We start from the raw sequence: 26,923 nt of genomic DNA on the forward strand, positions 1-26,923 counted from the left end.
GTTGTCCTTCTATGGTACATTTAATAATACATTGCATAAACTTGTATTTATCATTCCTCATCAAGTGTCCAAGGTATGCGGTTTTTCTTGATTTGACAGTGTGGAAGAGTTGTCTGTCGAGATGCATTCGTCTTAGAATTTCTTGGTTTGAAGTGTGCGATGTATAGGGCACCTTTAGAATTCTTCGATAGTTTCAATTTTTTTTTGATCTGCACTTTTGATGAACTCATAGTACGAAAGTACTAAATTTAGTACAATTTGGATTTGAGTGGACGGATAGAGCTGGAATCCTGAAATTAGGAATTGATATTACTATTGGAGTGTAAGACTAAGATAGTTTTGGAAATTCATACTTATGGATATGAAAAGTACTAAATGGTACTAAATGTGATACAATTTGAATTTGGGCGACTGATAGCGCTTGAGTCCTTAAATTTGAAATTAGGATTACTGTTGGAGTGTAGGACTGAGGTAGTTTTGGAAATTCGTAGTTATATGTGTAGTTATATGTACAATTTGGAGATGAGGTAGTTTTTGAAATTCGTACTTGGTACGATATGTACCAAATGGTACTAAATGGCACAATTTTGATTTGAAAGCACGGATAGCGCTGGATTCCTGTTATTTGGAATTACGGTTACTGTTGAAGTGAAGGTTACGAAGAGTACTTAATGGTACTAAGTTTGGTAAATTTTTTATTGGACGAACGGAAATTAATATTACTGTTATTATTTGGTATTAATGTCAGTGTAGGTTTGATATATGTGGTTGTCGAAATACGTACCATATGTATACGAAAATTACGAAATGACACTCAATTTGTTATTGGAGTCAGGGAGAGTGTTGGTGTGTAGCGTTGGTATATGGAGGTGGTTTACGAAATACGTGTATACCATAAATATACGAAAAGTACTAAATCGTTCTAAATTTGAGCTGGAATTCTACAATTTGTTCATAGAGCCACTGTTTGTGTGTGAGTTAATATATGCAGATAGATGACTTTGGAAATACGTACTACGAAAAGTACTAAATGGTACAGAATTTGGTACAATTTGTTTTTGTGTAAAGGGGTTTTTGCAAATTCGTTCTAGGAATGTACGAAAAGTACTAAAGGGTGCTAAATTCTGAAATTTTGAACGAGGGGTCACTGATGGAGAGTTATAGAGATGTACCAAAGGGTTTTTTGAAATTGGACCTATAAGAAATTGGACCGAAAAGTTTCAAAATTTGGTACTAATTGTACATTTTAAACGGATATAGCTACAATCTTCAAATTTGGTATGGGAATCGAGGTTGGAAAATGGCGTTGAAATAAGGAAATGGTTTTGGAAGTTCGTATTTATGAGTACGAGCAGTACTACTACTGCATAATTGAGGTAAATTTGGAAATTCGTGCTTATGGGTATGGAAAGCACTAAATTTGGTACAATTTGGATTTTAGTAAACGGATTGAGTTGGAATTAGGAATTAAGATTACTGTTGTAGTGAAGTATTGAGGAAAAGTCGTACGTATGGATACGAGAAGTAAATAAATGTTACTAAATATGGTACAATATGGATTTGGGTGAACGGGTAGAGCTGGAATCTTGAAATTTGGAATTAATATTACTGTATAAGTGTAGGATTCAGGTAGTATCGGAAATTCGTACTTATGGGTACGAAAAGTACTGAATGGTACTAAATTTTGTGCAATTTGGATTTGGATGAATTACTGGAGCTGGAATCCTGTCGAAGAGTAGGATTCCGGTAGTTTTGAAAAATACTTATAGGTACGAAAAGTACTAAATGATACTAAATTTAGTAAAATTTGGATCTAGGTGAACGGATAGCGGTGGAATCCTGCAATATGAAATTATGATTATTATAGCCCTGTTGCATTAAGGAAGTTTTGAAAATTCGTATTTACGGGTACGAAAGTTCTAAATTGTTCTTAATTTGGTACAATTTGGATAGAGCTGGAATCCTGAAATTTTGAATTAAAATTGCTGTTAAAGTGAAGGATTGAGGTAGTTTTGGAAAGTATTACTTATGGGTACGAAATGATACAGCTGGAATCTTGAGATTTGAAATTACGATTACTGTAATTATTTTGTATTAATGTCAGTGTATGGTTGAGATATGCCGTCGAAATACGTACCATAAGTATACGAAAAGTACTTAATGGTACCCACTTTGTTTTTGGGTATAGGGAGAGTGTTGCAATCTGTATTTTTTGATCTCGCTGCTAATGTGTAAGAGTGAGATACGGCTGATAATAAAAATAAATATTGATTAAAATTGGTATTAGTGCAACAAAATTTTCAGTGTTTGCCATTTCCATATGCCCGCTACTTCGTATGCGGAAAAGATTTAAAAAACTAATAAACAATATATAGTTTATTTGTTTTTTAAATCCTTTCCGCATACGATGTAGCGGGCATTTTGCTAGTATATAATAAACAAATACAGTTCACAATGGGAGTGAAACCGACAATTGCTTACCATACCTGGATTCCATTGTGCATAGAAACTTTATAAAAAGAGTTTTGAACATAAGCGACCAACAATTTCATGCCAAAAACAAAACCAAAATTAAAAATATCTTAAAAATGAATGATTTCCCTCCCAACACGATCCACGAACTAATCAAACATGTAACAAACACAAGAAATGAGAGCAAAGAACAAAAAGAAGCCAAAATATATAAGAGATTCACGTATGTGCCTGGTCTTTCAGAGAGATTTTATCACTCAAACCTATACAATAACAAATAATACCAATTAGCCTTAAAAAGCCACAACACAAACAATAATTTCTTTAGCAGAACCAAAACGAAGGTTCCAAACGACGAAAAATCAAACGTCGTATATAAAATAAAATCCCAGCAAAATAAATTGGAAGTAGTGCAATGTGGACTAGTTCTGTCACGGCATGTTTTGATGCAGTTCAACCGGAGTCGTGAAAAAGGCACTCCAGTCCTCACATTTTAACCGCATTTGGATGCAATCCAAAGAATCACATCCACTTGTCACATTTTAACAACATCCGGAAGCAGTTCAGCGGAGTCGTGAAAAAGGCACTCCAATTCCCCACAATTTAACAGCATCCGGATGCAGTCCAAACGGAGTCTTGAAAAAGGCACTCCATTCGCTACATTTTATTATCAGTTGTTAGAGATCCCTACATGTACATAAATCAGTTTGTACATCTCTACAGGCAGCGGAATAGATTTTCCAAAAAGAGATAAGCGTGTTAACATTTCCAAACATTTGCTAATGCAAAATAAAAAATATTTAATTTGTGAACATTTTCCGGTAACTCACGAGGAGAAAATTTCCGAATGGAGTGCTGTTGGAGTACATGTCGAAATCATAACTGGTGATGGGAAGACAATCCATTTAGCAGATGAAGCAAAAACAGTTCAGCTTGGATTAAATGGAGAGAAGAGGAAACACGCATGTTTGCGATTGAATTCAATGGAGAATTTTCATAATTTGTGTTAATGTAATAAAGTTCTTAATATTTTTGTTTTACACAAATAATGCATTTTATTTTTTCTGGCATATTTTGTAATGGCTTGCACAATTTCCGCAGAATGCCTGTATCAAAACACGTGCTTTGGACTGCCTCCTATTCTACCCCAAAGGGTTAGTTAAAATGCAATGCCAAAGGGTCGGTTAAAATGCAGTGCCAAAGGGTCAGTTAAAATGCAGTGCAATGGAGTGCCTCTTTCCGTAGTCACTCTCTTGTAAAAATCATGAGTGAAAATACATAATTTGATGCACTTCCAGATCACTTGTACATATCATTTAACTGCCTCTTTGGAGGAAAACTTTTTGCTGGGATGCAACGGGGACTCGTCCAACATATGGCTTCAGGTATAAGTTGGCACAACAAAAAAATAAGCTGAAGACTAGAATAAGTGGTCACAAGTCGGACCAGAAGAATAAAGGCAAACCACCAGAACAAAAAACTGCCCTTGCAGCACTCTGTGTAACCACAGGACACACGCCTAATTTTAAAGACGTTGAAATATTAGCACAGGAAAGAAACTATAAACGAAGATATATGCTAGAGATGCTTCACATCATAAATGTGCCAGTGGAAAATGGTATAAACTACAAAATGGATACGGAACACCGTGCACACATTTATAGGAATGCAATAGAGAAGAAACATAAAAAAGCTTTAGTTTAGTTGTAAAATACTCGTGCATAATACAAGATGTGTATATTTGACAGTCACTAAGAAAACAAAATGTAATTATTGTTAAAAATATTTTTGTTTAATATTTATAAAATAATTGTTAATTGTTTCTTTTAAAGTCAATTTCCATGATGATGACCTTCGGAGAGGGTCGAAATAGTGAAATAATAAAACCAAAATAAAAAAACAAAATCTTATCGTTTTTCTTTCTGACCTAAAGCCAAACAAAATCAAAAGTTAAAAACGATATATTTACAAATTTCCTTAAATGATGAGGTTCAAAGGTCCATCAGCCCTGAAAAACTAAAACATACAAGTCTCAATAAGCGAGAGAATTCGACTTAAACATTTTTTTAAATTATTATATTTAGACAGGGGAATTGACGATAATAAATCCTAAACAGCATCAATGGGCGAAAAAATCCGACAGGCCGTAAAGAAAAGAAAGGTTACAGACAAAATCTGTTGGTAAATTTAAAATCCTCCTCAGTTTGACAATGGACCGGATAGAGATAGAAAATACCTATTTTTGAATTGTCAAGCTTACATGTACATTAAACGTTGTCGTTAAAAATCATTACGACGAGTCAGCAACGCCGACCGGAGTCTGCTAGTATAAAATTGAAAATATAAAGTACTAGCCGGCCCGGTCCGCGTTGCTGGCACTTGAAACAGTTTTATGTTACCTTTTCTTAAGAAAATTATAATTTTCTTGCGTCGCAAATTAGTCGGTATCTGCAAGTGACTATAAATAAAACATCTTCAGAAATGATGGTGTCTCTATGAAATTTGGCGGTATGTTAACTTATGCCTTGAGGAATGCATTTATTCCATCTGCTGGAATAGTATAACTGGCAGTGTTTGTCTGAAATCTAAACATGAATTGCTCTTTAATCCTTCAAGAATCGTTCTAAAGCTTCTTGGGAATTTTTATGTGCCATCGTGCATTCGTTCCAGATGATAATTTTCATTTAATATTGCATGTGTGCAATTCAATCAATATAATGTCCAGTCCTTGCACCTTCTTATAATGAATACCTGATGAAGCTATAGTTATCGATATGTTGGGGTTGGGGATACGGACACGTTCGTAAGTTTATATATCCGTGTACATGATCTGGTAATGACATGGAAATCGGCTCAGAAGTTCTGGAGATATAACCTATTTAAAAAATGGGCGTGCTTAAAGGATTTTAAAATAAGGAGGGCATGGGGAAGGTAACCCGTTCCGTCCAAAATTCAAAAAAATATATAGTATATTTTCACCACGGGTGTTCATGATGGCCATCGCTGTAAATTCTCTGAAATTTTAAAGAAAATCGGCTCAGTAGTTTCAGATATATAACATATTTAAAAATGTGGGCATGGTTGGGTCTTTAAGCCCTAAATAAGTACCTAGGGTCGGATATTCAACCACCGTTGTCTCGCAAATTTATTTTCTAAGCCATACGTTAGTAAGTTTTGCAAAGACAGAGTTTTAATAAAATAGGGCAAAGAGGAGGTACCCCGCCCCCTCAGAAATTCAACAAAATATATAGCCAGGGGTCATCCCTATCCATTCTCTGAAATTTTCAAAAAAAATCGGTTTAGTACTTTTGGATATATAAGATATTTAGAAAGTGGGCGTGGTCTGGTCCCAAATGAGTACATAGGGTCGGACACACAACCACCATTGTCCCCAAATTATTTTTTCAAAAAATAGGCCATGGGGGAGGTTCCCAGCTCCCTCCGAAATTCAACAAAATATATAAACTATTTTCAACACCTTTCCTCCGAGTAGAATCTCTGAAATTTTCAAGAAAATCGGTTAAGCTGTTTTGATATACATATAAGCTATTTAAAAAAGTGGGCGCGGTCGGGTCTTTATGCCCCAAATCAGTACCTAGGGTCGGAGACACAACAACCATTGTCTCGCAAATTAATTTTCTCTCCGATACGTTCGTCAATTTTGTTAAAATATCGCTTTTAAAAAATAGTGCATTTCAAGAAAATCGGTTCAGCCGTTTTTGAGTCTATTCGGAACATACAAACAAACAAACATACTAACATACACACATTGTCTTTTATATATTAGAAGAAGATAAAATATAAAATTAATTAATTGTTATACAGTGATTGTGAAAAAATTTATATACCCTCTGTAGCCATAAGTCTGAGGGTAAGCAAATCTGCGTCAAAATGGCTAATGAGATACTTGACCCTGTAATGGTTCAGACTCTTAAGAATCAATTTATTTACAGACATGCTTTGCATAATTTTATGTCTCACAGTACAGGTATAGAATCGATTAAATATATTTATATTTGAATTTATATTTGAATTACCAACAGTAAAATACATATGTGATGAATGACAACAGCAACAACAACACCACAGCCATGATTAAACAAAAAAAAACTTTATATTTTAGTCGCACTCTTAATCCATAACTTCAGCGCCAGAAAAAACATAAATCGTGTGACATAAAACCAAAAAATATATTCGAATTCGCGCCCTTCGCAACGAATCTTTAAATCTGTAGTGTACGACGCTTGTTTATTTCAGGCCACAAATGTTTTATGGATTTTCACGGCAGGCTTTAATGTTTCTCAACTTTTTTTGTTTTCATCATGATTGGACAACCTCCTTACAAAGGTTTACACAATTATGCCGATTTCTACCACATCCAGATACATATGTTGTATATTGGTCACCCGTACGACGAGACGACAAAGGCGGGGAGAAGGGCAACTGGAGGATTAATGTAGCCCTACACATTAAGTCAAGCTTATGGTAGTCATGTATGTCTTAATTATTTCATAACAAAAAATAAAATAAACTACAAAGAAAAACAGCAACAACAACAAAGATACTCGAAAACATAAATAAATTAATGATATGTATGTTACTGGCCAGCATTTATTGACCATAACTGTTGTAGAGCAATATGTTGTATTCGTACTATGTTCTTCGTTTTACATGGCGTTCCGATAAAAAATGCGAAACATTAAAACTGAACATGAAAAATATTTGTTAATATGTGAATCCTTAAACTCTATTAGCTGACATAAACACAGCGGGTTGGAAATTTGTTAAAAGAAAAAACGTCTGCAATGAAATGAAAAACGAAACTAGATAAATGCTTTTGTCGGCCTAGTTTGAAGGTGGAAGATTTGTTTTAAAAGCCATGCTGTTGTAATTGTTGTTAAATGGAATTTCAATACATTTTTTTCTTTTTTGTTTATAATTATGTTTTCTTCGTAAGACGTATATAATGGTAATTGGTGGATTTGCAATTGCATTTTTAATTTTATATGGGAAATATAAAATTTTATTCCTTAGTAATACACAAACGCTTTTTAATCGTAGAAAATATATTCAATAGCAGAATAAACATGGAATAGTAAGCGATTTTTTTCGATTTTAACAAATATAATAAAAAGAACTTTCGACGAACGTCCCAGAAGGCGCAAGGTGAGACGTCTATATAAGGGAGCAGTTCACTCGTTTTTATCCCAGTCGAGATAGACATGCGTATAAGGGAGAATTAGCAAAAATTTCCACAAAGCTGAATTTTGGTGGAGAGTTAGGGTTTACTACTAGAAGCAACGTCCTAAAAGTCCCCACCGATCCCTTGTGTGCAACAAAGTTATTCGCGATCAAAAGTCATTTTTGGAGGCATTATTCAGTATTTTTTTTTTTTTTTTCATTTTTCTCAAGACGGCAAAAGCTGGCAAAAGTAATAGTTGTAGATTTAACAATTGTCTAAAAGAGTGGTCTTTATGATTTCTAAAAAAGACTTACCATTTTTAAGATATCGCTATCTAAAGGTCAAATCAATAATTACCCGCGTAAGTACATTATGACGCGTACCGGTTAAAATAACCACATTATGTGTTAGGTATTTCCATTAGCTATCAAACTATATCCACTATGCAGTAATCGGTTCTAGGTCCAACCCGGTTTTTGAATCTGGCCTTTCGGGTCGAATAACCGGCGAACCGGATCAGCCGCCCATGATTACAAAGGTGGGCTATTTTTGTCTAAAATGGTTCTATCATAGAATAACTCTTCTAAACACTCTCCGATTTGTTGGGTTTTTTTTAAGATAGGTACAATTTCGCTCTTCAAGCAAAGATGTATTTTTTGGACGGATAGGCCTCGTTACTTCGGTTATCTTAGCCGGTTCGTCTGAATATGTGCATATTTCCCTTATACGTGCATAAAACATATGTTTTTTAGAACAGAATGGTTCCTTCTAGGAAAAAATATGAAAACCAAACTTGCAGATATTTGTTCTATATTTTTAGTCACAAAAATCCGGAAACCAAACTCTTAAAATTTTATTTTTCACTCCGAATAACTTTTTTGCACACATGGGATCGATGAGGACTTTTAGGACGTTGCTTCTAATGACAACACCTAGCTCTCCACCAAAATCCAGCGTTGTGGGAATTTTTGCTATTTCATTGTATATTTTGACTGTGCTATTTCCTGACTGTGCTATTTCATTGATATTTGACATAAATGTTATGAGAAAGTTCGAACAGCGTTTTGAACGGATTACAATGTCACTTGCAGAAAACTTCATCATGGCTGAGAGGTTTAAATAGCGCAGAGAAAAGCTGTACCAGCGACCATAATTAATGGTGGGTTTACTACTAACAAACAATGTTAAAAAACTCAAAGAAATTAGATACCAAAAAAAAAATATTAGGGAATTGGAAAGTAAGTTAAATGTACTGAGCATCAGTCCCAGCTTAAATGCAATTTAATAACCAATAACAAAATAGGAAGTCAAAATGGTTTACCGACGAAATATATAAGACGGACGAATAAATCACCGCTGTTACGACTTCACGCAACTTGAGGAGAAGGAGACAATGTCACAGACATGGAAGAAATACGTTATTGGAAAGTCTATGTTGTGGGAACATATATGTGTGTATGTGTGTATGGGAGAATAACCCTGCCTAATGTCAAATATAAGATACAAACGGCATTAATACATGAACGAATTCAAGAGCATAAAACTTTTTGAAATATATATGTATAAGCTGAATACAATTGAATCTGCAATGGTGTAGACAGGCCAATATCCTACAAATTATAGTAGAAGAGTCTATAAAATATCGCAATTCATTGTATCTATTGCTTATCGATTTCAAAGATATGCTTAGACGAACTGTCATATGGGAAACATTGAAACAATGTCACATACACAGTTCACAATAATCGATAATATACTGGGTGATGTAGGAGATTAAAAATACCAAGCAATGACACTGACCGGGTTTGACCCAGGACTTAGCATGGCCCCTCTTTCATCACAAGTGAACACTTACCTCCCCGTGGTCTCACATGGGGAGCTGCCTTTAACAGATGTGTTATAATATGTGAGGCGCGTTCACCCATAAAAACGTTAAAATTTGGGTTTGACGTTAGGCTAGTAACCCATCCCTCAAATCAAAATATATACTATGAAAACAGAAACAAAAACAAGTAAAAAAGTATCAGTCGGCTTTGCCGACAGACATATACCTTCAGTCCTTGTGAAGGTACCCTAAATAGAAGACCGATATGGACCATTTTCGAATTTAAACCACGTTTGGACAAAATATTAGGAGGTCTTTGGATTCTCTTGCACCAAATCGGCACGTCCTTTTTAGAGGTATAGTGCGTACCATTTTAGCGAAATTTTTTTAAACTTTTGTGGGGTATATACCCGAAGGAGTGGACCGATATGGCTCACCTTCGATCTAAAACCAAGTTTGGACAAAATATGACGAAGGCAAACTTTGGACCGAATCGGCTGATCCGTTCGAAACTTACCGTGCGCTCCAGCTACTGATGTCGTAGGGGTTTTTACAGCTTTCGGGCCATTTTCTCAGGAACTATAGACTTTCCCCTGAAACAACTTGTGTCTTCGTAATGGGGACAACCAATACATACTGCTACAACAGAAATCAAAGGGATTCAAGAGCAGCTCTTAAACTGCACTTTTCGGAAATTTTGTGTGAGATGTACGACATATATAGTCCATATTCGAATATAATATGTGTTCGTTTACTTACAATTTGTACAAATTGTTACTGGATGTTGTTCGTCCACTCTACAGTACCATGCAAAAGACCTTAGTAGTTTACAAGAAGTTACAGGACTTTTACAAATTATTGAGTAAACGTAAGTAATATCTATGTCTCGTAGAAATATTACGATGTGCGCAGTATAGACCAACTCGGTTAATAACTTCGAGAGTTACCGTTCATACCATTTTAGCGAAAAGCTTAGAACTTTTGTGAGGGAGATACCAGAAGGATTGGACCGATTTTCTCAGGAAGTAAGGACTTGCCCCTGATGAAACATGTACCGTCGTATAGGGGACAGCGAATACAAGATGTTACAATAAAAATCAAAGCGATTCGACAGCAGGCCCTAAACTGAACTTTTCCGAAACGATTGGACCGATTGAGTCCATATTGGAACCACATCTAAGTCTGGTAGAAATTTAACGGTGTGCAAAGTATGGACCAAATCTGGTACTTCATTCAAGAGTTATAGTGCGCACAAATTTTCCGAACATTTTCGAACTTTTGTGGGAAGGAGTGGACCGATATAACCCATCTTCGAACTTAAACTAAGTTTGGACAAAATATTGCTGTAGCCAACCTTTGGACCAAATCGGTTCATCCGTTCGAGAGTTATCTTGCGCACCAGCCAGCCAACCAGACAGACAGACGGACAGACATTGCTAAATCGACTCCAAATTGTCTGAAACACATTTCGTCCAAAAATACTTGGGGTCTAAAACCATTATTTCGTTGAGGCACATTTTGCCCGTATGAAAGTGTATATACCCTCGTTAGCATAAATGCTGAGGGTATAAAAATGGTCGCAAGTAAAATAGCCGAATGTTAATCGGGACTAGGGTTCCTAAAGTTGACGAACCCCGCAAACGTTTTAAGGACCATGATCTGCGAATCTGCACCTGGAATGTTCGCACTCTTTATGGAGAAGATGCAGTCTTCGCATTGGCAGATTTACTTAAAAAGTACAAGGCCGACATTACGGCCATACAGGAAATACGATGGAACGGGAAAGGCGTCACAACAACACCTAAAGGTGACGCGCTGTATTATAGCTGCCATGACACAAAACATTAGTTTGGCTGTAGATTTGTAGTTAGTCGATGGTTAATAAACTGGTTTCCAGCTGCACCCCGGCAAATGAAAAACTTGCAACTTTTATCCAGGATTTCGGAGTCGGAGTCGAGCAATTTTGCTGGAGTCGGATTCCGAGTCTGAGTCGAGAAAAATAACTCGACTCCGACTCCGGGCAATTTTTTTCTACATCATAGAAATGTAACAGTAAATTCGGCGCACCAATTTTTTTCGAAAAACATTATTTGTTTGAAAATAAATCTATAAGAAAACATATAATCGAACGGTAGTTAGAGGACGATTCACAGTATATTTACTATCCTTTGAAGTCTAGACTTATTCAACTCTATGTTGATTACAAAATTCATGTGGAAAATATTTTTTGGTCCAATTGATTCTTTAATCAAAAGTAAAGTTATATAACAATGGAGTTATAATTGAACATTTTACGTCGTCTATATAAGTCCTACAAGTCTTCTGTATATTTATACATGGAATAATTACATTGTTTCTCTTCAATAGTGAAAGTACTTAGCTCCACCTTCACGTCATGGCTTATTATTCGGGGGACAAAAACAGTTGTTTATTGGACGCCTTTCATTACATATAACTGCTTATGAGCTAGTTAAATGTGAAAGAAGATGCACATACACATGAAATCGGACCGATTTGTATCTTAAATATTTTAATAGGTCAGTATTGCTATAGAACGCTCCCTATCTGGAACTATATTAAACTCCGAACTGACTAAATCGGACAAAAATATATGGGGGCTATACTTATTTCAAGACCAAATTCGCTCATACGTTTCAAATTTCTTCAAAATCGGACAGAATTCGCTTGTTTGGTGCACCAAGTACCTACGGAAAGCTATATCCAAATCTGAACCGATTTTAAAATAAATAGCGTTCGTCCTTTGGCCAAAAAAATTATCTTCCTTAATTTTTATTTGAATCGGACAATGAATGCGACCTTTACTTTGATTACAAAAATACATGGACAGATGGACGTACATGCATAAATCGAGCCAGAAAGTGGTACTATGTATATGATTAAAAGAAACTCTGGGTCTATCTCGCTTCCTTTTGCATGTTACATACAAATGCATAAAGAATAATACCCCTTACCAAAGTGTAGGTATAACTAGTGACTTTATTCTAGATGACACACGCACATCCTGTATGCATAGTGGATATTAAATGATTAATTTTTACAGGCGATATTGCTTCCCAGGCGACTTTTGTGACTTCAAATCAAGTTTCTTTGGTTTTGCAATTGCTTCGGTTGATTTTTGAGTTAACGATCTCCCACAAGTCCCAATCGGGAGCTAAGATCAGAGGATTGGGCTGGCCAATGGAGAACATCTTTCGCATTGTTTTAGAAACACTCCTTAACCACTTGCCATACATGTTTTGGCTCGTTACCTTACTGGAATGTCAATATAAGTGGCATCTCTTTTTCAGCATAATATAGCATAACGACCTTTAATACGTTGCGATACTTGATATGGATCATATCCATAATTCTATCAATTCTATAAATTGGTCCAATCGCCTGCCCCGAGAATCAATTCCGGACCATAATGTTGTCGCCTCCATATTTTACAGTGCCTTTGCAATCAGTGAGTGCACCCCGATGCATATTAACTCAATGATATGGGACCTACTGTTTACCGCCGAGTCCGAACGGCGTGTCTTACGACACCACTTTATAGAGAAGTTTTACAAGGCAGAAATACTCAGGAAATGTCGCCAACAGTAATGAGGGGCATTTTGCCACCGTGGAAAAGTTTGATGTTGCCTGGCCGGGGAATCGAACCCAAGACCTTTTGCGTGCAAGGCGGGTGTGCATACCATTGCACCACGGTGGCACCCACAGAAAATTGACAATGGAAAAAAGAGGGACAATATGAAAAGGCAAAGTTAAAAAAAAAACACACCAAAACAAATTTTTTTTCACATTATTATTTAAACTGACTACAAATAGGCAAAAAAGTCAGTTTATAATCAGTCGAAAAGTAATCTAGCGATGGACTATACTGACTACTTAGGCGCTCGTCGCCTTGTAAAAGTAGTCAGTTGGCATAAGGGAAAATAATGGATAACAAGTAAAAAGTCGTTAAGTTCGGCCGGGCCGAACTTTTTATACCCTCCACCATAAAATAGTCTTAATTAAAATGGAATAATTAGTGTCCTTTTACAATTTTAGGTGGAACAACTTTTCGACAATGGATAGACTACTACTACCTCCCACTATTGCTTAAATTACACTGTGAACACAAATGTTGGGGCAGAGATAATGCCGTTTGGAGATGAAAGCCCTTGGTGTGTGTATATTAAAAACCCCGACGGACAGATGCGCCGTGAGTCGAACTTCAGCGTTATGGCGTGATGAAGTTTTTGCAAGAGACACTGTAAGCCATCATCAATTAGCATTAAATCTTTGTTTGTTGCTTTTTGTAGAGCACTTAAGCAACAGTGAACAAAGATATAACGCTAATTCCTGATGGCCCACAGGGTCTCTAACAAAAATTTCATCACGCCATAACGCGGAAGTTCGACTCAGGGCGGATCTGTCCTTCGGGTTTCATAATATACCCACCAAGGACTTTCTTTCCCAAGACGAATTTTCCGTGTCCTAGACTTTCACCTCCATTTTGTTGCACAGTGTTATCTAATCTAATCTAAAAAATGTGTTCAGCTAGGTGAAAGGTACCACATACGGTGCTATATCAAAGAGTCAACCTATCTTTAAATTTTTTGGCGGAAAAGTTTTATAGCTGCAGGGAACTTCAAGAGTCAAATAGAGGGTAGTTTCATCAAAACAATGTAGACCCTCAAAAATAGACCCATGTTGACGAATTTTAGTGAAGAAATTTCGTGACCACTGAAAATTCCCAAAAATCGGGAGGTACAGTTATATGGGGGGATATACCAAAACATGGACCTACATTGACGATTATTTTTGAATAGACAAAATTGTAGCTAGTTGTATTGTATTCTCAAAATACCGATCATTATAGCTAGTTCGGTTAAAATTTGCAGCTAATATTCTCAAAATACCGAAAATCGGGAGATACCGTTATATGGGGGCTATACCAAAACATGTACCTATGTTGACGATGTTTCGTTGGAGATGGTTTATGACCACTAAAAACTTCAAATGTCAAATTACAGCTATTTCGGTTAAAAACTATAGCTTAAATTCTCAAAATACCGAAAATTGGGAGGTATCGTTATATGTGGGCTATACCAAAACATGGACCTATGTTGACGATGTTTGGTGGGGATGTTTCATGACCACTGAGAACCTCAAATGTCAAATTGCAGATAGTTCGGTTACAAATTGTGGCTAAAATTCTCAAAATACCGAAAATCGGGAGGTACCGTTATATGGGGGCTATACCAAAACATGGACCTATGCTGACGATGCTTATTGGAGATATTTTGTGGCCACTGAGAACCTCAAATGGCAAATTACAGCTAGTTCGGTTAAAATTTGTAGCTAAAATTCTCAAAATACCGAAAATCGGGAGGTACCAATATATGGGGGCTATACCAAAACATGGACCTATGTTGACGATGTTTCGTGGAGATGTTTTATGACCACTGAGAACCTCAAATGTCAAATTGCAGATAGTTCGGTTACAAATTGAGGCTAAAATTCTCAAAATACCGAAAATCCGGAGGTACCGTTATATGGGGACTATACCAAAACATGGACCTATGCCCATATCCTTTGGGATATAAGTTTGTTGATCACTAGGAACCCTAAGTGCCAAATTATAGCTAATTCGGTCTGCAAATGTGGCAAAGAACGTCAAAATACCTCAAATCCGGAGGTACCGTTATATGGGGGCTATACCAAAGAGTGGAGCGATATAGCCCATCTTCGAACTTGACCTGCCTATGGAAAAAAGACCCTCGGGTGCAAAATTTCAGCACCCTATCTCAATTATTACGGGCGCTAGAGTGATTACAACAGACGGACAGACAGACGGACAGACGGACGTGGCTAGATCGTCTTAGAATTTTATCCTGATCAAGAATATATATACTTTATAGGGTCGCAAATGATTAGTTCGATGTGTTACAAACGGAATGACAAACTTAATATACCCTCCATACTATGGTGGAGGGTATAAAAAGTCACTTATGTTTACAAAAAAGCTAGTTTTAAGTTAACTTTAAATCAGCGTCAGTCCCTACAGGGAAATATAGCGTTCTAGCTCAATTACAACGGATGGACACACATCAGGAATATATATACTTTATAGGTTCACAAATGATTACACCAATGCGTTGCAAATGGAAAAACTATCATAATATACCCTCCATACTCTGGTGGAGGGTATAAAAATTTCCACATGGGGGAGTTCCACTTGCTAAAAGCCATTGATGCTAGACAGATTGGTACCTTACTATGGTTTACACGGCGAACCCAAATAACAGACCGTAAGTGACAACGCGAACCCGGGACAGCTAGTCCTACATATAAATTTTACACTGGTATTTAGTTAGCAATATGCAAAACATTTTTCGTGTAGAAATCTTTTAAAATTTCCAAATCAAATTTCAATTGCAACCAAATTCAATTTTGTTTAGATTGAACACTGTTTGTGTAAACGAGCGAAAAGCAATTATCAGTCCTTTAGCTTCTGTATAGATGAACAAAGTTTGTGTCTTAAGTCTTTCGTTTTGAAAACAAATTTCGCAAATTTAAGACACGTAACAATTTGTATGTGTTTAATATACACTTTTAAGACAATTTATCTATCAATCTGTTACGCAGAAAACTAAGACGTTTAAATTAAAACCACAAAATCGCTAAACCGCAGACTTTGGATTTCAATTTGCCTACCATAGTTAATGTTGAAAAAACACAAACGACCAAAAAAAAAACTCACAAAAATTCCCTAAACAATTTAAATGAGGGCACACTCGCACACAAAAAATCAACAGGAGCCGAAAAATCTACTAACACGAAACGGATGCGTAACATTTGAAAACATTAATTTTATAATACAAACTTTGGCCACTCTTTCTTTATGGTAACAAATCATTTACCGATATCCACGTTTTTGTTATTTTGCATCTAAAAACCACTAATGACAGCCTTTAACAACGAACGAACTGAGTGAACGAACGAATGAATGACTGAATATGCCCAGACTTCAACATCACATCTGATTAGAACGTGTTACTTTTTTCACGCAAACTCATTCATCTTTCATCTAAAATTTTGGGATAAGTTTAAGCCTTAAAACCAGATGCAGATTTGTTGGTTTTGGCGTAAAAGTGAAAATTTCTATAATTTAGAAAAGCAAATAAAGAGGATGGTCAAATGGTCGTTTGTGGCAGTAAGGCAAGGTTTTCTTCCATTTATATGCATAAAAAAGCATGCAAATTATTTATGATCTGTCTGAATGTTGTTTTAAACTCAAAATAAAACCTAAAATTATCACTGTGTTTGCTAAATTAAGGTTTCCTTATACGAGGGTGGTACAGGTAAATGTGGTGAACTTAGTGCAAGTCACAAAATTAAAGTGTTTTGGGAAGTTCGATGTTTCTGACATGTGAAGCATATATATGTGTCCCTCGAATTTGGTAATAACAAGTTAAGAGTGTTAAATTCGGACGGGTCGAACCTTCTATACCCCCACAATATATTTCATAATATTATATATAATAGAAAGTTTAAAATTAAAACTTTGAAATACCTGAAATCGACTATGAAGTTTTGTTACCACTGGGAATCTCAAATGTCAAATTACCTGTAGTTTGTTCTGTCAAAAAATTTAGCTTAATTCTCAGAATGCCAATAATCGGAATATGCTGATATATGGGGGCTATAAAAACTTGACCCACATATGTTGTATTTTTTGGTAGAGACGTGTTGTAATCACTTAAGACCAAGCTTAAATACATGCCAAATTACAGCTAGTTCGGTTAAAACTTGTATCTAAAATCGTGAAATGCCGAAAATCGGAAGTTACTGTTATAGAGGGCCTATAGACAATTCTTGGTGGAAAATAATTGTGACCACTAAGAAACTCAAATGTCAAATTACAGATAGTTCGTCAAAAATTGTAGCTAAAATTCTCCAAATACCGAAATTTGGGAAGTACCATTATATGGGGCTTTAACAACATATGGACTTATATTGACAATATTTGGTGGAGAAGTGTAGTGACCACTTAAAACTTCAAATGTTAAAAGGTTGCAAAATTGTACCTTAAATACCCAAAATGCAGAAAATCGGAAGGTATCAAAATATAGACCCATATTGAAAACTTTTAGTGAAGAAATTTCGTGACCACTAAGAACCTTAAATGTCAAATAACAGCTAGTTCGATGAAAAATGTAGCTTAAATCCTTAAATCTGGAGTTAGCGCTATATGTGGGTTATACCAAAACGTGGGCCGATATAGTCAATCTTTGCAGTTGACCAGCATATGGAAAAAAGGCACTCGGATGCAAAAATATAGAGCAACTACTATGGACTCTAGAGTGATTACAACAGACGGACCTACGGACATGGCACAATGCCAAGGCTGCCGGTTCTATGCACCGTAGTGACTCGTCATCTCAATAATTATGTGTTCGTGTTTTTTTTTCAACATGGGAGCCGCAATTTGTACCGAAATGCCTGCTCCAAACTCTTTTAGTCGGTACCTGGTTAGAGATGAACCGAATCCAGCACATGTCAACAATGTTGAGATGTAATGGATGTACGGAATGGGTGCACTTCTGAAGATGCTCTGACCTTAGTCGCACCCAGAATAACTGCAATCGGTATGTTGCTGCTTGCTGCGCCAGAACATATCCCAGTGTATCTCCACCTTCGTCGACCCATTCTTCATCGTCGTCGAAAGACGAGACGCCCTCGTAGTCTCCCCAACAAGAACAAACACAGCCTCTAACACCACAAGTTGTTGTTCAGCGACCCGCAAATGCATCATTCCTGCAATTCAATTGGAACGGTTTCCGCATTAAAGTCACCGAAATTGTGGACTTTTTGAGTCGGAAAAACAGCATGGTCGCCGCGTTCCAAGAAATAAAGCTCACTGCCACCTCTATCTTGCAACGTTGCGATGGTGACAACTTCCTGCGGAATGGTCGCACAAGACGCGGTGGTGGAGGACTTGCCCTCCTAATACACCAATCTGTCCAGTACCGACCTATCTCGCGTGAGCTAGACTCTACTGAGCCATGCATGGAATGTATGGCGGTAGCAGTAAATTGTGGTACTGCCGAGGTAGAGCTGCTTAATGTGTACATGTAGCCGATGAGTAGCCCTACCCTGTGCCCTGCGTTATATGTCCGATATTAGTTCGCTTTTAGAGGGCAATAACCGACTGCAAATTGATAGCTCCACACATCCTACGAGGATAAAATGGGATTACCACAGCTCGTTAGACATCAGCATTGTGGCACCCGGTCTGATAAATTACATACCCTGTCATTTCCCATGGCTCAGAACATCTTCCGATCATGGTCTCCGTAAACAGACCACACGACTTCATAACCTCAAAACCTCGTACTTTTCGGAACCATGGAAAATCAGATTGGCAATAGTTCAGAGAATTCAACAATCACCCCTTCAGGGAATCACCCCTCGGGTAGTTGAGAAAACTTTCCGTCACATCATCACTGCAGCAGCCGCTCGCTACATACCTGGTGGTCGAATACCCGAACTCCGACCAAATTTAACAGCAGAGACGACAGGGCCAGGAAATATGCGATAGTTGAAGAGCTTGCTCTTGAAGTTAACAGGCTAGTAGGCGAACATAACCGGAAAAAGTGGCTAGACCACATAAAGCAATACCACATTGGTATATATATATATATAATATAATTGTTCCACAAACATCCCAGAAGGGACAAGGGAGACTTCTCTCATATCAATGAGTGCACCCCGACAGGGACGTACACAGGATTTCATTTCGGGGGGGGCACAACTTGACCAAAAATCATGAAAAATTCAAATGTTGTGTAGCGTTACGTAAAGCTATTTTAAGGGGTTATGGCCACTTATAAGCATGAGAAAAGCCATTTTCATGCATTTTTTATAAAAAAAATCTATTAAACCTTAAGTTACCTTCTATTTTTTTTTTTTTTTTTTTTGAAAAATCTTACATTCAAATGCCCGCTTATAAAGCACTGTTTTTACTAAAGTAGTTTGCGGTATCCACTGTAGTTTGAAAAAGAATAAACCGATCAGCATATATTTTTGTGGGATCATTACGAACCTAATAATCTTGTCCATTATTGAAAAGGAATTAAAAAATCAATTTTTAAACATTTTGAACAGTTAAAATCAAAATTTCGATTTTAACAAAAACAAAACACTGTACAAAATTGATATTTTTTCTGACTCCGTCAGCAGTTTTTTTTAAAGACTCTCTCGGTTAAGCACATGATTTATGTGTACAATAGTCCCACAAAAACATATAAAGTGCCACTTCGAGGAAAAGACGTTTTTAGTTTCTATGCTACATACTAGAGTTGGGCAATATAGTTCCTGGAGCGGATCGATCTTTCTAGTTCCTTTTGCCAAAAGGAACTAGTTCCTTAATATAGTTCCAAATAGTTCCGAGAGCGATATAGTTCAATGCATCTTTCTCGTTCCATGTTCTTTTTATATCCTTCATTCCAAATAGTTCCGGGACCATTATAGTTCAATGCATCTTTCTCGTTCCTCGTTCTTTTTATTTCCTTAATTCCAAATAGTTCCGAGAATGAAGTAGTTTAACGCATCTTTCTCTTTCTTTTTGTTTTCATTTTTTGGTGGATGAATTGACACAAAAATAAATAAATTGCAGCAATGTAACAAGGATGTAATTTACATTTATTTAACAATGTGTGGAATGATGAAGGAACCAAACGTGAAAGATCGAAGAAAGAAAATGAATTATATAAATGAAAGGAATTATGTGCACGGCTGGAACTATATGAACTAAAGGAACTATATAAATGAAAGAGCCGGATATAGTTCCAATAGTTCCTTGTCCGGAATAGTTCCTTGGAACTAGTTCGTTCCGGAACTACACAACTCTACTACATACAAAACACAATAAATGTTTCCCTTCGAAAGCTCATGTCTCGGTAATTTTTTGTCCGATGGACTGGAAATTTTGGCACATATTCTATTCTATATTTTTTATATGAAATAATGGTACAAAGTATATAAATTCAATAGAAAGAATTCATAATATTTAGTCCCAATTTACATTAGGCGAGTTTACTTGCGGCAAGTCTCAGTTTGTAGGAGAGACACGTAAGGGGTATGGAAGTGGAAAAAAAATTGCTCGTACCGGCAATTTTCAGGCAATTCCTTTTATATTTTTCATTTTTGACATTGTTTTCATTGTTTTGAGAACAAAACTTGCAGAAACAGAATTGCCTGTATAAACGCAAGAGGCAAGTTTAAAAGAGAACGAGAAAAATTGCCGCAAGAAAAATCGTTTAATGTAAATTGGGACTAAGGATACAATTTTAAATATTTACAGAGTAGGATATTTAGAATTGAAAATAGACAATATCTGGCCACGTTCGGTAATGTCGTCATGTAAAATTTATTGAAGTATATTGAAGTTTTTAATCATACAGGTCCACGTTATGGTTTATCGCAGAATTTTACAACCACAAAGAATTGCCGTTGTCTTTGCTATAGCAAGATTTTCACTATTTCGATGATCTTAGCCCAATATTTAAGAATATTGGCTGTCGTTGTCCTTGAAAACATTAAGAAAAATTTAACAGTTTTGGAGATATGGTGCGAAATGTATACAAATTATGGAATTTTTATATATATTATAAAATTTATTTTTTTCATTTCTTCAAATATTTTATTTTGGCCCTTATCTACAAATTTGCTGCAAAGGTCAGAAGAAGATTTGCATTGGTTTCAGAGATATAGCCCCGAGTTGTTTAAAAAGTCGATATTTAATAATGTTTAGATGGGGCCATAAAATCCAAGCTGTATCTGACTCAACTAAACGGAACTAGGGCTTTTGTACTTTGGGTCTGTACTTAAAAAAATCCTCACTTCAAATTATTTGCACAAGATTACCTTAAAAATTTTGCACAGTGTTATTTACCGAAAGAGATAGATTCTGATACCAGGATTATTTTTACTTTTAATATTATGTTACAAAAGAAGCGTTATAATTTGTTTTCTTAATTGTACGGTTAGAAGTTTTTGGACTCGATGACAAACACTTTGATGGACTTAGTTCTATATAGTTTTAACAAATAACAATCGATCCTTATTGAACCCCACATAATTATTCACTAATAATTATTTGAGAGACACTCCTCTCGATAGTTACCGCGCCCATAAGCTTTTTAGTTGGTCAGGAAGCATAAACTTATCCACGAAAAGTAGGATATCGCTGTAAACAAGACTACCATATGTCCAAAGAATCATAGAACAGTCTTTAAACTGCAGTTATGTTAGGCTTGTATAAGAGTCCTGAAGATGTTGTCCAAACATATTCTCTTGGACCTTGATGTACTTTTGGAAATAATCATGCGAACCATATTAGGTTCGATTTTAGACCGAATCGGTTAGTCCCTTCGACCATTTTAGTGAACATTTTTGAACTTTTATGGCGGAGGTACCGATATGAAAAACAACAAAAAAAACATTGTTCCACAACATCCCATACGGGACAAGGGAGACTTCTCTCATATCAATGAGTGCACCCCGATTCATATTTAGCTCAATGATATGGGACCTACTGTTTATCGCCGAGTCCGAACGGCGTGTCCTAAGACACCACTTGTGGAGAAGTTTTTCAAGGCTGAAATACTCAGGAAATGTCGCCAACATTACTGAGGGGTATTTTGCCACCGTTGAAAAATGTTTGATGTTGCTTGGACGGGGAATCGAACCCCCGACCTTCTGTGTGCAAGGCGGGCGTGCATACCATTGCACCACGGTGGCACCGATATGACTTACATTTAATTTGGACAAAACATTACGAGATCCATAACTTGGACCGAGAGTTATCATGAGTTCCAACCTGCCAGACAAACAGAGATACAGACGGACGGACGGTGGTAAGTACTTCCATCTTGGCTGAAACAAATATCGTCCAAACATATGTGAAGTCTTAAATCATTATTTTGATGAAATCTATACGATACAATCCTAGTGTATATAATCTCGTAATCTAAAGTCTGAGGTTACAATTATACTTCGGTGATTATACTTCGGTGATGTATTTTGTGTTTCCAGAGGCTAAGAAATATTTCTACCGTAAAATGTTTATATAGGTCCACGTGCTGATATAGCCCCCATAATACAATATCTCCCGATTTTCGATATTTTGAACGTTTTAGCCTCATTATCACACCGAGATGGCTGAATTTTGGTATTTAATCTTCTTTAGGCGTATAAAACTTTCCCCCAGAAATTTTTAGGTATAGGTCCACGCCATCATATAGCCCCCATAGAACGGTACCTTCCGAATTTCGGTATTTTGCAGCTTGTGGCCACAATATCCTACCAAAATGGCTGAAATTTGGTACGTAGTCTTCTTTAGGGGTACTTGGTACTTTGTCTACGTTTTTGGTATAAAACTTTCCCCCAGAACTTTGCCGGTATCGGTCCATGCCTTCATATAGCCCCCATAGAACGGTACCTCCCGATTTTCGGTATTTTGAAGGTTGTGTCTTCAATAATCCACCAAAATGGCTGAAATTTGGTATTTAGTCTTCAATGTGATATAAAACTGTTCGCCAGAAATATGTCTGACTAATATTCGTCGGTATAGGTCCACGTTTCGATATAGCACCCATAGAAAGGTACCTCCCGATTTTAGTAATACTGACGATTGTGACGTCAATATCCAATCGAAATGGCTGAAATTCGTTATTTCGTCTTCCAAGAGTTATAAAATATTCCAGAAGAGTATTGTCAGTATAGGTCCACGTCTTCCTATATCCCCATAGAAGCGAACTTCTTGATTTTCGGTATTTTTTAAGTTTTAGCCACATTCTCTTACCGAAATATAGGAAATTTGGTATTTAGTCTTCTTTGAGCCTAAAAACTTTCCGTCAGAAATTTGTCGGTATAGATCGACGTTTAGAAATGGCCCCCATAGAATGGTGCCGCACATTGTTTTACCGAAATTGCTGAAATTTAGTATTAAGTCTTCTTCATACACGAAAGAAGCTAATTATTCCATTTTACTGCAATACAACTTGTGGTGGAGGGTATAACAAGTTCGGCCCGGGCGAACTTAACGCCGTTCTTACTTGTTTTTGTTATAACCGGATGAGTTTTAAGCCTCGAGAGCTCTATACAGTTCGAATAAATAATAGACATAAGGGTATATTCATTAAGGAATTAGCATTTGATAGTGGTATGATATGACATGAAGAAGTAATTCAGATTTCATTGAAAGTTTCTCTCAAAAACAGCTTACAAACAAAAATTTTTAAAATATTTTCTTACAAAACTTGTTAATGATGTATATTTTCTGTTCAGAAACTTAAGAAAATATAAGTTTTAATTTGAAATCTATATACAAACAGTTTTATGAGAAAAAAATATAACAACTAGTTACAGTAGCTTAAAAAATTTTGTTCGACCAAACCATTTCGGGGGGGGCCCGGGCCCCCCGTGCCCCCCCCCTGCGTACGTCCCTGCACCCCGATCCAGATTGGTATAGTATTAAGTAAATTATGGGCAGCGGTCAAATCACTCTCGAATCCGGAAAAGAAGAATGATAGAGCGGTTGTTACTTTCAACAGCGTAACAGTAACTGATTCATAAAGGTGCGCGTGTTTTTTAACCGGCAGTTTATAGAGCACCCCGAGTAGAGTTTACGATGGACGCTGTTGCAAACGTCATCCTAGGCGTTCGGCCCACACGGAATATCAATGGTAATGCAGCTGGATGAACTCGGAGGTGAGTATTTAACAAATGTCCTCAACCTATCGTTAGCCACCGAGATTATACCAGAAGCCTGGAAAGTTTGCAGGGCCGTCCCGCTACTGAAGCCCGGCAAGGATGCCAACAGAGGTGAATCGTACACTTCGGAACTATGGAAAAGATGATTGGCTTCAGGGAGCTGCCCACTCCCTCAGATCCTCCGGTAGTTGAGATAATTTTCCGGAACATCATCAATGCAGCAGCCGCTCGCTATATATCCGCTTGTCAAATACCCGAAATCAGACCAAATTTCCCAGCAGAGTCGACGGGACTAGCAAATTAGCGTGATGAGCTTCGTCGTACGAATCCTGAAGGCCCAAGAGTTAAAGAACTTACTCTTGAAGTCAAAATGCTAATAGTCGAACATAAGCGGAAAAAGTGGCTAGGCCACCTAGAGCATTGCAACATTCGTACAGGATTAAGTATATTGTTGGCAGCGGTTAAATCTCTCTCGAATCTGGGAGAGAAGAGTGATAGACCGGTTGTTACTTTCAATGGCGTGACATTAACTAACCCAAAGAGGTGCGCGTATTATTTTAACCGGAAAATTTATGGCAAAGAACCGTTCCTAGAATCTTTTTATGTTCTAGAAAGCTGTTTATTGAAATCTTAGGTACAGTTTTGTAGTTGAGTGTATCCTTAATTTTTGGACGGTTCGGTGTCTGTGGTCCGGAATTGGAGAAAAAAGTATAAAAATCGAATGTTTTCAAAAGTTTTTGGCTATTTTGACATTAAAAAGCCGGTCATAGACATTTCGTATGTTCCAGAAATCTAAGGTATATTTTTCTAGTTGATTGTTTGCTTCTATTTTGATCGGTTTAATATCTGTAGACAAAAATCCGAGAAAAAATTAAAAGGGAAATTTGACTTTGACGATTTTGACCTTGAAGGTGAGGTTGAATGCCACCGTGGTGCAATGGTATGCACACCCGCCTTGCACACATAAGGTCGTTGGTTCGATTCCCCAGCCATGCAACATCTAAACACTTTTCAACGGTGGCAAAATACCCCTCAGTAATGTTGGCGACATTTCCTGAGTATTTCAGCCATGAAAAACTTCTGTACAAAAGTGGTGTCTTAGACACGCCGTTCGGACTCGGCGATAAACTGTAGGTCCCAAAGCACTGAGCTAATATGAATAATATTATATTATTATATTAATTATATTATTATATTAATATTATATTATATAGGTGAGGTTGAATGGATTTTATATGTTCACAATTATTATTCTTTAAGTCGAGAGCTACAACTTTTTCTCTACGAGTAAATCCAAATTCTTAGCAGTTTAGAAGATATGTACCTGACAAAAGGATCCCTTTTGAAATCAAGGCCTCAGGTCTTTAGGGGCCCATAACCGCGAAAGTTGAAGTGATAGGGAAAAACGCCGGGACACTTGTCTTCTTATGACTCAAAAAATTACACACAGTGTTTTAAAAATGTACTGTACAATAAATTGGATGAAAATGTATATGGGGCTATATCCAAATCTGAACCGATTTCAGTATAATTTGGCAAACTTCTTTCTAGTGCAAATTCCGTCATACATTCCATTCATCAATATTGGACTGACATAGCGTGATTGGTGCATGAAATATCTAATTTATATGTGGGAGCTATATCCAATTCTGAACCGATTTCAATATAAATTGGTAAACTTATTTATAGTCAGAATTCGGTAGCATTGTCCAAATTTCATTATAATTAGACAGAATTAGCGTGTTTGGTCCATCAATAACTTGAAATCGGGCGAACATAAATATCAACCAAAACCGATATCAACCAAATTTGGCAGATTCATTTCTAGGCCGATTATAAACATCTGCACGAAATTTGAAGGTGATTTTTTGCCTCAAACTCCTGACTTTGAGGCTTTAAAAGACTTCGTCTACCTCGGTACCGCCAAAAGCACAACAAACAACATCAGAAGGAAAAAAATATTGGCCAACAGATGCAACTTTGGCTTACCTAAGCAGCTTAAAAACAAAGCCACAACTCGACCAACAAAATCAACACTTCACTGATACTACCAGTATCCCGGTTCCGAAGAAGTTGGTGTGTTTGAGAGAAAAAATATTCAAAACATATACGGGCAAACTAAGTACATTTGCACCAAACATTATTTATATAGGACCGCGTTTGGGCAAAGCTTCTATATAACAGTACCACCCTATTTCAGGTATTTTAAAGTTCTTATCTCCATTTTCGGTCCTAATTGGCAAAATTTTGTATTTATTGTTCCTAGTAGTCAACAAATTTCTCCACAAGACATTTTTGATATAGGTCCACGTTTTGATATAGCCGCCAAAGAACTTCCGATTTTCGATATTTTTAACCCTTCCGGTGATTCTATGCCATATGGCATAGCCAGTATTTGAAGCCCGTTTTAAGGCAAAATACGTATGGGTACCCTTTTTTAATAATTTTGTATTTTTCCCTGAAGTGTTATTTAAAAATAAATGGACAAAAAATGTTGATTGGTGGACCCTGTACATTGTTATGTCTCAAAGAGCGAGCGCTCCTCGTTCGATTTAAAATTTCCATGAAAACACCATCCTATAATTTTATATATTTTATTAACAAACATTTTTTTTTTAACTTTTTTGCAATTAATTTAGTAGATAATCATTGCCTTAATAATTAAAGCGAAAAAG

This window comes from Musca autumnalis, unplaced genomic scaffold, assembly GCF_047663935.1.
Source record: "Musca autumnalis isolate F117 unplaced genomic scaffold, ASM4766393v1 scaffold_3, whole genome shotgun sequence".
In the NCBI taxonomy this organism is placed as follows: domain Eukaryota; kingdom Metazoa; phylum Arthropoda; class Insecta; order Diptera; family Muscidae; genus Musca; species Musca autumnalis.